The sequence below is a fragment of the Cryptomeria japonica genome, chromosome 9 (genome assembly GCF_030272615.1).
Source record: "Cryptomeria japonica chromosome 9, Sugi_1.0, whole genome shotgun sequence".
Lineage (NCBI taxonomy): Eukaryota > Viridiplantae > Streptophyta > Pinopsida > Cupressales > Cupressaceae > Cryptomeria > Cryptomeria japonica.
In genome coordinates this window covers 205477327-205490163 of record NC_081413.1, presented here as the reverse complement: position 1 = coordinate 205490163, position 12837 = coordinate 205477327, and positions in this window count along the sequence as shown.

Sequence of the window (12837 nt, the reverse complement as noted above, 5' to 3'; positions counted from 1 at the left end):
CATACTATTCATTAGAGTTAAAGGTAGGTAGTTTCCAACTCCCCATTCATGAAAGGAAAGTTTGTCATTATAGTTAGAAAAACTATGAAAGATCATCAATTTAATAGGAATTTCCATGTAACTTCCACCCCTACCTACATCTCTATTTAATGATATCATATTAAACTAAACTCCTACACTATAGATGTAGGGAAGAGGTAGGCCTATAGTTATAGAAGGGCCTTGGAAGACTCTATCACTAGTCATTAGGGATAAAGATGCTTTACTCCACATATTCGTATAGTTTAATGTTTCCTTTACAAGGTACTTGTGCCAAACAAATGGGTTCACCACACTTATCCAATTAGAACTCAATACCTGATCCCAAACTATAGTGAGGTTGCCAATTGACAGTAACACCTATGTGACCACACTAAACAATCTACCACTAACGCTTATGTGGATTTCATCTCAGCAACAAAGAATCATATGAATGCCACCCAAAACCATAGCAATAATCTTGATAATTAGTAATTAACAATCATTTTAAAAGAAATTATCCACTTAAGAAATCTTAATCAACTATAACAATTCACTAAGAAAATAGAAATAAAGCATGTGGGTTTAAACAAAAAGGTTCAATATGTAATTTCAAACAAACCTTTCCTACTGATTAAAAATTATCCATGATAATAATTATGATACATAAAAATAATAAAACACTATATCAATTACTTGTTTAAAATTTTTGTTTTCCTTTTGACAAGGACGGATTCATCTATCTTTGGACTGCACGCTTATACTATAGTGTTTCTATAATGCGTGCACACTATCACTAGGTAAGGCTTATAATTAACGCTACGTCACTTGCAGTTTTGTTTGATCCTCAAATATCTACTACATTTGGCATACATACGGGGAAGATTGAAATAGCAAAGCGTGACACTATTCGGTAAGCAGAATACAAGTGTATTATTAGTTGGAGTATTTTTATATATGATTAGAGAATATCTTTTCTTATTAATGTTTTACATCATATGTAATTAAGAGTTAAATTAGTATACTTCATATTTTTAAAAAAATATACGAGAGATATCATATAATTGTCTTCCATGTTTATTAGTTGTCAAGAAGGACATGTAGCTGAATAATACTACGCTCTTTCACTGTCATTAAAGATGTAACCGTTTCATATACTTAGAGACAAGTGACAATGATTCTATTTTATTTAGAGTAATAAAATATACTTATAGAGAAACTGAAACATGCATGCATTTACCTCTCATCTACATGTCAAATTTATTCAAAATCCCTTTTTTGTTTACGGATATTTGTATGTCATTGTAGATGCCTCTCGGCATAATTAATGATAGTTTTGTACTTGAAATTAAAATTAAAATTTAATAATTTTAATTTAGATATAAAAATTATTAACAATAATTAAGCAATAATAATATTGATTTTTTTTTTTTTTAATAATTTATATTCATTTATTTGATCTTTCATGACAAAACTTGATTTTAGCTTTTTTTCCTTTTTTAAAAAGTTTCATAAAAAGAAAAACTTATTTATCCTTTGAAAGAGCCTTCAAGTATGTAATTTGTTTTTTCACCAATTCAATACCTCTTTATATTTTTTTTTATTGAAAGAAGAATCAAGAATTACAATAGGTATTGAGTTGACTTTTCACAATCTTATTTCCTAACATTTATGTTGATTTTCCCCTTTTATATGATGACTCTTCACTTCCATATTATGAATTTTTATCTCTATTCAAAATGACCTTTAATAAAAAAAAAATCACTTTATTTGCCTACTTATCCTACAAAACATCTAATAATTTTGAGTGTAGTGATCCCAAATCCGAGTTTAGTGGTAGAACTATATTTTTAACCCTCTAAATAGTCTAGAGTGTGTCCTTCCACTATGTAAAGTATATTAAAATATTGTCTCTTTTAAGTCTTTCTCTTTTTCCATCTATCAATATAATATTTTGATTAGAGTGTTGGCAAGAGACATTGTTCTTGTGAAGATTGATGCATGATTGGTGATTAGGAGTTGTCATTGATGGCAACCCAGTTCGGAAATCACATCTGGTGTACATAGATTTGAATTACCAGAAGTCATAAGGCATAAGTCTAGAAGGTGAAACACAGTAACCAGTAGAGCATGAGATCATTGTGCATATCTTGATATTGGTGATTTAATTTTGGTTGCGGTAATTAAGGCAGATGATTCGAGGTTTGAGGCAGCTTATTTCGTCATTCTAGTATCCGGTGTTGATTCATGAGCAAGATCAAAGGTTCGGTATTCGGTAATTCAGTTTGAACAAAGTTATTTTGGTGTAACGTGTGATGGGGATTTGTTGAGATGATTTCGGTGATCAGTTTCGTGTTCAAAGTGATTGGGCCGATTTATGGAAAACTTATTATCTTCATGTTTTGGCCCGCATTTGGATTTGTGGATAGATTGAGTCGACTTGGTGATACACGTTTCATGTTGCGTGTTGTGCGGTTTTTGGAAGCCGCCTTGGTTAATGATTCTCTTTGTTGGTACGGATATATAAGATCGGTTTGGTTGAACATTTTGATATGTGTGATGAGTGAGGGAAGTCTGTATGAGCGGATTTGCATAGTTGGGTGAATGTGATTGAAGGTTTTGGTGCTTCCGTGTATGACAAAGCAGGAAAACAAAGCAGAAAGACATATTAGTTGCTAAAGATTATCTGAGCCTAAGCGGAACTGCATTTTGGCATGTGTAGATGCTATACTTCAGTTCATTCATTATTGTAATAAATTGTAATAGCTTGTAAGGCAACGAACGTTCCTCTGGGTTGTAACCCTTTTGTATTTTGAGTAGTGAGCTCTAGGCAGTGTACTTGAATGAAAGTGCATTCCCCTCATGTAATATTATCATACTTCTGGCCATAGTATAATAATATTGTGGGTTCAAATCCCAACGTGGTTTTTCCCTTTCCGGGCTTCCACATAAAAATCTTGGTGTTATGGTTGTGTGGTTGATTGCTTTATGTTGCTGCATTTCACTTTCATTCTTATGCATTCAATGGTTTAAGAATCAGGTCAATAAGTTTGCAAATTATAAAACACTAATCCATCCACCCCCTCTCTCAGTGTTCATTGATTCCAACATAGAGATATCACATATTTCTATTGATTCAATTCCAAGAACACAAATAACTAAAAAATAAATCAAATCAAATCTATGCAACAAGTAATATACTTAATAGATTGTGTAGAAATAAATTATATACTCTTGTAAAATGAATAGCTAACACAACAACTTGTAATGATTGATTGCTCCTTTTATTAAAACATAAATTGTATTTAGTGAATTTAGTTTACTACACTTTAAAAAAAATAGAAACAACATTATTGTTATAAAAAAAACTATGATCAATCTATAGCCAATGGTGCTCAAATAGACTCCTTAGAATTATAAAACCTAGGTGCTAAGAGAAATTCATAAAACTTAGAGAAACAAGCATTGTAGGAGTTTCCTAAATAATAATTTAATGAACTCAATTATTATCCCTATGTTGAATTTCTTGCAATTGGTTCAAGGATTTTCATCCACTAACTAGCTATGAAAATCAAAGTGTTTCCATCCTCCGATTTCCTATGTTAGAAGAATATGATGCAAATTATTTGAGTAAAATTGATGGATTAACAAGCATGTCTTCTATTGAATTCTATCATGATTAAATGCGTGTTTTTTAATTTCTTCTCCTTTCCCTCCACAATACACTCACACAATTCTTGGCTAACACTATTACTAAAATTATCAACTTATTTCACAATGCACACAAACCAATAATTAGGATTCCCAATGCAATCACTTTCACTTCCCTAAGTTACTTTCCTTATATCCATATAAAAAAAAATGAGCTAATGGATCAACTGAGAATCTTATGGAGAAAAGGAGACATGAAAATTCTCCCTGTCCAAGATTGCTTTCCCTTAAGCAATATAAATTTGGACACTTTAGGATGTTAGCTTCTTCCCATGTAGCATCTTTAGTTGGAAAATCCTTCCACCTTACCTAATACTCAATAATGGTTCTATTTCTCAACTTTCTTTCCTAAGTGTTCATGATAGCTTCTACTATTAGAGTGAGTCTTCCTTCATCCTTTGAAGGTGGATTTTTTTGGATGGTACACTATAATTTCAATACCTTTTTAAGTAGAAAAATGAAAAGTATTGTGGGTTCTACTATTCTCAAGTAGCTTTAGTTCATAGGCTACTTCTCCTACCTTTCTTACAATATTTTGGGGACTATGTAATTTGGGTTTTATTTATTTTTCTCATTTCTTCTTCAATGAAGACTATCTATAGGTTTGTAGCCTTAAGTAAACCACATCTCTATATTTAAATAATTTTTTGGTATGTCACTAGTTTGCATATAGATTCTATTAATTTAGGCACGTTGAAGATGGTTCTTAAGGTATTTCAACACTTATTGACTTTTCTTGATTATATATGTTTCTTTGGGAATCCTATTTTTTATGATCTCAAGATCCATAATGGTAGAACATTATATCCATACAAAACCATGAAAGATGGTATACCTAGGAAATATGGTAGGAGGTGTTCTAACAAAGTTCTCCCAAATGTAACTACTTGATCCAAGCTATTTGTTGCTTAAAAATATTAATTTTTTAGGTACCCTTCAATCCATTTGTTGACAATTTTAGTTTTTCCGTCCATTTTGGGGTGATTAATCATGCTGGGGGTGAGCTCCATTCCTTCCAAATGAAAAAGTTATTGCCAAAAATGACTCAAATCTATTATAAAGATCAATAATGGTATTCTTAGATAACCTTGTTAGAAACATGGTTGCTATAGCACCAAAAGATCGACTTGTTAATGCATGATACAACTACAAATTTAATGAATCCATGAGAGGCGATTAAGCTATGTCACAAACTCGAGCACTGCACTTCACAACACAAGGAGAACAAGAGCGCATACCTTGCAACAATCCCTTCCACCCCCCGAATGCAAGTGAGGGTTTTGAACTCGTGATCTAGGCTCTGATACCACTTGTTAGAAACATAGTTGTTGTTGCACCAAAAGATCGACCTGTTAATGTCTGATACAACCATGAGATTTAATGAATCCATGAGAGGCAATTAAGCCATGTCGCAAACCTGAGCACTACATTGTACAACACAAGGAGACCAAGGGCGCACACCTTGCAACAAACCCATGTAATATCAAAACCTCCTTGATGAATAAATCAACATCTAGGGAACCCTAGAGTTAGAAAATATGACATAAAAATGTGCATACTTGGCAAGTCTTTCCACCACCACAAAGATGTAACCTTTTCCATTTATCTTTGGAAACCTAGTGATAAATTTCATAGATATAATTTCCCATTTTTGCTCAAGAATGAGTAATAGTTAATGCAGTTGTATGGGACAATTCCTTGGTCCACTCTTTTTTGTTGATCTTAAGATAAACATTCATGAATGTGATTTTTCACATCCCTTTTCATTCCTTTCCAAGATAATTTCCCTGTAATCTATTTGTATATCTTTAAATTCTCTATATGCTTGTCTTCATGAAAGGATGTGTTGGGTCCACATGAGACTTGGATGAGGCCAGAGGTTCGGGAGAGGTTGACAGGGTAACCCAGTAGATGGGGGTCGAGACCTATGGAGGCCTGCCAGGGTAACCATACCAAGCTATGTGATGACACTCATCCCTTATGTTCTCTAGTGTGTAGTTTGTGTTGTTTTCGCTAGGAGCACTATTGTGGAGTCATATCTAATTGCTTATGCCTTTGAGAGTACATGATATTCATGTTAGACCATGGGATGCTTATGATGGGTTGCGAGGATTTAGTTTCGTTGGTGCTCCAGTTGTTCTTTTGTATTTGCTTCATTTCATGTTTCAGATGGATCCTCTTTCTTCTTCTTGGATCATTCTTGTATCTTTTGGATCGATGTGGTCATATGTAATATTTGTTTCTGTACGCCTTGATGGCAGGATGCAATGATGGGGTCATATGTATTATTTGTTTCTATACGCCTTGATGGCAAGATGCAATTGATGTGAACCTTATGTATTCTTCACCCTATTATTTATTAGAGGGATCTTGTAGTTGAAGCAGACCGGGAGATGTAGCCCATTAGGGGTGAACTCCGATATCAATTTGGTGTTGTGTGGTGTATGTGTTCATCTGATTCCTTTTTATTTTGGATGTATTAATGGCATTATGGTTAAAATGTATAATGTAGATTATATGATATTAATCTTAAATGCATGTATGAAGTTATCTAATTAGATGTCGTAATATAGATCATGAAAAATGTAGGTTTAGTGAAATGCAAAGTATTTATTATCTTATAATGCAAACAAAGTTTGTATGGAAATTAAATGTGTGACACATGTTTTAATTCAAGATTGGATGTAATGTATGGTTGAATTACAATGAATGAACTTAATCATGTTATCTATATTTTAACCTATTGTATAAATTTAACCATTGATTAAGTATAATTATGTTATTAAGTTAATCAACTTAATTGGATTAATTAACGTGAGTTGAGTTGGTGGTGAACCAAGTAACCACGTTGGGAAACCCCTTAGGTGTTAGTTAAGTCTTCCGCTGTGTAATTTGAACTTAATGTTAACTCAATGTATCATTAAACTAATTAAAGTTTTAAAAATAAATTGTTTGCACTCTTATGTAGTGTTTTAGTTTTATTCCTTCGGGGTTGTCCTGGTGGGGCATTACACTTTAGTCCTCTTATATTCATGTTCTATTTTTTTGTTCTCCTTCCGTCTTGCTTTTGAATTCTTTAAGAGATTTTGATTAACCTCACCGAAGGATGGTGCAAGTGTTCATTGATCTCTTGAACTAGAGCCCATCTTATCACCTCTTTGCTTGATATTCCTCCATTTCCATAGCCTATAGACATGCCTCATACAAAGGTTGTGTCTATCATGGATTTGTCTACTACTCTTTCTTCTTACCATCATCGTAGTAGCTTACCCAATGTCCTTCAACATGCCACAATTGATGTGAAGATTTAATATCAACCACCTAAGCATAAGTTCGAGCAGTGACTCATCCTTAAGTTTTTCTATAAGAAATCTCCTCTTTCAACTCCCCTTTCTTCTTCTATTCTTATAGTTGAAGAGACTCCACCTTCTTCAAATTTTGTCATCATCTCTCTCCCAGAGGTCAGTGTTATGACTCCTATTTTGTAGCGTTCAATTGAGTCACCTCACTCCTCTTTTAAGAAGTGTATGTTTGACTATCTAAAGGATATTCCAATGTTCTCAACTACCTTGTCACAATTGTTGACACTTGAATTGCAAGAACTAGTGGATGGAAATATTGGGGTAACCTCATCACTATCCCTTGCTACAAACACAATGCCTGGAACCACCTTATCCATTGTCCTTTTATAAGCTTGACCTCCTTCTCCTATGATCAAGATTGGGAGGAGGGTGATGGTTTGTCAGAGATGATGTACTAGTGCAGTGCTTCTTCATGTAGTTATGCTTGTTTGTTTGCGTTTCCTTGTACTTGTTTGTACTCTCTCTTGGAGGACCAAAGGTACCCCCATAGGTTCTGGGATATAGGAGAGACAAAATATTGCATACTTCATCGATTTGTATCATCATTCTTCTTTTTGTTGTACTTTAATTTTTGACATTCGGGGACAATCCAAAGTGTCAAGTCATTTAGGTATCTTCCATATTGACCCATTTTAAAAAAAAATTCTTCACGTGATATAAAATATTTGAGGATAGGATCATACACAATTATGTATAGATGCTACTAATATGAATCTTACTGACCCTAAATATTAGGATCTCCCTATCTCTTTTATGCATGATTTTGTGATGTTGTGGGTTTTATGTGCTATCTATTGCAAGGTAGCATTCCATGGTTACATCTCATTATGTTTTCATGATACACCACCTCTTCTCCCTAGAATAAATTGTGCTCCTTTGTGTAGCACAACTCATTCTAAGGAGGGACTATCATATCACATTATAGCTATCTTATCTCTATCTTCTCATATATCTTTTCAATGTCTACATCCAACTATCTAACCATCATCTAGAGGGGGCAACCCATTGGACCTTATTTATATGCATGTTAATGTCTCTTTTTTGTGATTATCCTGCAACACAGTTTGTAGCATGCATAAGATGATTAGATTTCCATATGGTCCCTAGGATAACACAACTTGCTACCCATATGCATTGGCATTGTCTTATGTCTAAATAATTTTTAATGTCTATTTTTTTCACCTAACATTTTTATGGTGATACAACTTAATAGTTTTTATGTAGGATCAAATCAGGCCTCTTCCTTGGAGATAACTCTGCATGGACATAAGACTCTAGATCCCCTTCATATCAAGTGGGTATAATACTCTTTACTCTCTTCTTTTTACTTTAGCTCACATCTTCACTTGAACATATATATGCTCGATAAATTGGGGGCAAAATGTAATATTGTAAATTACATCCAATGCAATTTCACATCACAGATTCCTTCCCTTTAGTTATAATTAATACAGTTATGCTCTCTAATCCTTAATTATGATCCAAAGCACACCTGAAACAACCCTCATGTTTGGTTTCTTGATTGTTAGGTCTAATTTTAACCTAGATGGATGTGGACGTTGTGTAGACGCCCACATGACACACTAGCATCCTGCAAACACCCACAACTATACTAGATAATGGGATGTTACACTTGCCATGTTTTGGCAGTATAATGCCTCTGTCAACATGCATTGATGTTGGGAATCACATATCTTTGCTAAAACCTCTTCTTTTCCCTCCAATCCCATTTTTGAACTCAATCCTTGCTTGCTACTATTCTTGAACTCATACTAGATCTCTTTCTTTGTACTGCACATTGCATTGTTCTACCATTTTTATTGCTACATCTATATCTTGAACCTCATTGCTATTACTTGAAGAATGTCACTTTCATTGTGGACTCCATTGCTAGTTGTTCATTGCACCAACAAGCTATCCAACTTTTGTGCTTGAGGAGTGGTAAGTCTTTATAGTTATTGATCATATTATCTTAACATTTATTTCATTATGTCATTTTGCCGTTATGTTTGTCTTGGTTGTCCACAAAGATGGGAACACCAAAGTGGGTGATTGATTGAGACAAATCCCCATACAGTCGCTCAACAAATTTATTTGGTCTTCTGTGTGTAGGTGAAGGTGAAGGTCTATGAGCTTTCTTAGTATTTTTGTTGATATCTAAACCTTTCCTTGTCATTTCAATGATTTAGTTTTATTCATTACTTTTATATCGATTTCGATCACTTTGGCTTGCTATCTAGTCATACTATAGAGCTTTACATATTTAGAATGCCACATATTTGATTTTGTGTTTCTTTGGGGCAATCTGTGTTTTTTGTTTATACAAGATGTGTTAGAGAACCACCTTGTCATCTATGCCCTATGCATACATCTAAGTCGAAGAGTTTGCCGAGCTGTTTAAGATACCTTTATGGTCTACACTTCTAGTTTTTTAAGTCCCGATAACTTAGTTAATGTCTATGCATTGTTTTAAGTTGATTAATATAAAACCCTCAAGGTTGTAGTCATATTTGGGATTACCTGAGTAGAGAGTGGAAACTCGAATTGCTGAAGGATTTGATTATCCTTCGTAGTAGTTCACTTTTCATACTCTACAGACCTTAATAATTTTAAAATCAATGGTGAGGATCTTAATGCACAAGGCAAAGCTACATGCATTTTATTTTATTGTTTGGCCATTTAATCAGGGAAAAACTATGTTGGTTCAAATTTTCATTATTATGTTCCTTTGAGAAATGGTCAAGCATGACCATATATATCAAGTATGATACATCTCAAATCTACTACCTCATACCCATGTGGAATTCTCTCAATTGATAATATATATATGGATCCTCTAAACGCTATTCTCATTAGGCCTTTGAACAAATAAAAGTATTTGTGTGCACTATATGCCAACTCCATGTCTTTTTAAAATATCACTACATTGAATGTGTATGTCAAATTACAAAATAGATACAAAGGCCTTTTTATCCATTCAAATTTTCCCAATGGGAAGTGGGAATGCCATAGACTTGCAATATATTACTAAAACCAAAATCATACATACTCTCCTTGCCAATTATGGGCCCACCAAATCCAAAACCATATGAAATATAGTGGCCTTCAAATATAGGCCCACTACCATTACATTATTGCTTACACTTACCACTTTACTACTACCTATACTCTGGCCACCTTGTCACTATGCACACCATGCCCAACAATAACATTCATGCAACAAACAAATGCTATATGTCTTTAGTATAATCATTAGCACATACATTGAGGTATATCAAGAATTGCTAATGCAAATAGATTAGCCTGCAAGTGGAGTATAGAATAACACATAATACAAGCCACCATTGGGGCACAACTAATGGAATGCTACCACATAGCCTCATCCTTTTCCATGAGACCATCCAAGCATAAATCAACTTACATGCATATAGTATAACTTAATTTTATCTTCAAAGTTTAATAGTAGGGTAAAGAATGCACCCAATGAATATGCATGTTTGTTGCAATATTGTTTCACAATACTATTTCACTATTGCCTATTAGAAACCACCATGTAGGTTCTCCCTTCTAATTCTTCATATTATTTATTAGAGTTGGTTTCCATCTTGTTGTCTTTGTAAGGAAGCTTGTCATCAAGGTTGAAAAAATGACGAAAGTGCATCACTTTGATAGGCATTCCCATGTAAATACTAGCCCTATCTATATCTCTATTTAGTAATATCATACTAAAATAAACCCCTACATTATAGAGGGGGGGAGAAGCAAAACTATATTTATATTAGGGTGTCAAATGTCCCTACTTTGAGCAGCCCATAAGGGTGAGGCTACTTTCCTCCACCCATATCTAAAGTTCTAGATCACTCCACCTATATTGCCTTTACAAAGTATTTGTGCCAAACAAATGGGTCCACCACACTTCAACCACTTAGAACTTGACACCTCACCCTACACTATAGTGAGGTTGCCAACTAAGACTGATTTCTATGTGATCTTACTAAACAATCAATTTAGTGCAAATGCTAATACAAATTTCATTCAAGCAACAAGTCTCTATATGAATGCCATCAAAGATTGTAACCATGATCTTGATTAAATAAAGCATGGGAGGTTAAACAAAGGACTTGAGCTATTGAACTAGGTTACCATAGAAGAAGACATAAATCTTGACTAAGACATGGTTTGAAGGATTTGCATAGGAACAAAGACAAAGATATAGAGATATACCTATAACTTGATAAAGACATCTAAATGGGGGCCATTTAGTTTATCTTAGATCCATTATTTAAATTAGGGCATGAAAGCATTAAAAGGTGCCAAGAGAACACCAAAACAAGATTTGTTCACCAAAACAAGATTTGTTGTCAAACATACATGAAATACATTTTTATATCTATTAAAAAGAATACAAATGTGGGCTAATAATAAACAATCTACACATTTGTTAATCACAACAAATATGAAATAATAACAAATATTATAATACTTAGATCACATCACTATGACATTTACAAAAAAAAAAATTAAAAAATTCGAAATGATTACCATTATTATATGATATTTAACAACTCATTAATAGACAAAATATAATAAAAACTCAATCCATTAACTTTTCAAATAAACGATATTCATGAAAAAATCATATTTTGTTTCCTTGCCACATATAAACATCAAAACTTGTACACACTATCAATCATTTAAAATTTTTGCTTTCCTTTTGACAAGGACAAATTCATATATCCTTGGAATGCACGCTATTACTATGTTTCTATAATGCGTGCACACTATTACTAGGTAGGCTTGATCCTATCATGCCACTTTTCCTCCTTATCCAACGTATTGGAAGGGAATATAATATGATTACATGTTGAATATGAGTGTGAATGTGCATCTACAATACCTTATAATTCAATAGGCTGCAATTTAGTTTGGTCAATATGCCCATATATTACTTGGAATTGTTCGTCTTTCAAGCTGTACTTATAATGTTTAATACTGTGTCACTTTCTTTTTTGTTTGTTCCTTTAAGATTTGGTACATTTGGCATACACTTGGGAAGATTAAAACATCAAAATGTTGGGAAGGATTATTGGAGTGTTAGGTTCACATTCTATAATTTATAGAATGCGATTTAAAATGTCGATAGAAAAAAAAGTGTATTGAGTCAAATCTATGTGATCTAAATAATTTATAATTTATGGAGTGTGATCTAAAACGTTGATTTCAAAAAGTATATCAAGTCAAATTTACGTGATCTGAAATGTTACGTGATCTGAAAGGTATATTCAGTCAATTTAACAATGTTCAGGTCAGTATTGTGGACTAACGTGATCTGAAATTTTGATGGAGAAAAAAAAAACATAAAGAGTCATTAGAAGGACTAACTAAATAAGACCAATACTTTGAAAAGATACATATGCAAGACAGTACGGACTGACTAACACGCGTGTTAGTCGCGCGTTTCACACCGTCAATATTGCAATTAACAGCTGCGATTGACTAACCTGTCACTAACACGTTGTACGAAAGGTCTATTTTGGAGCTAGAATAGCTTTGGCCAATTTAACATATATTTTAAAGATATGATATTTAATAATTTTAATTTAGATATAAAAATTGTAAACAATATTAACACAAATTATAGAATTTATGATACATAATTAATTATATTCATTTATTTGGTCTCTCCCAGTTAAATTTTATTTGAGCTTTTTTCTTCCTTTACAAATTTCAAAGCTAAATTTTCTCT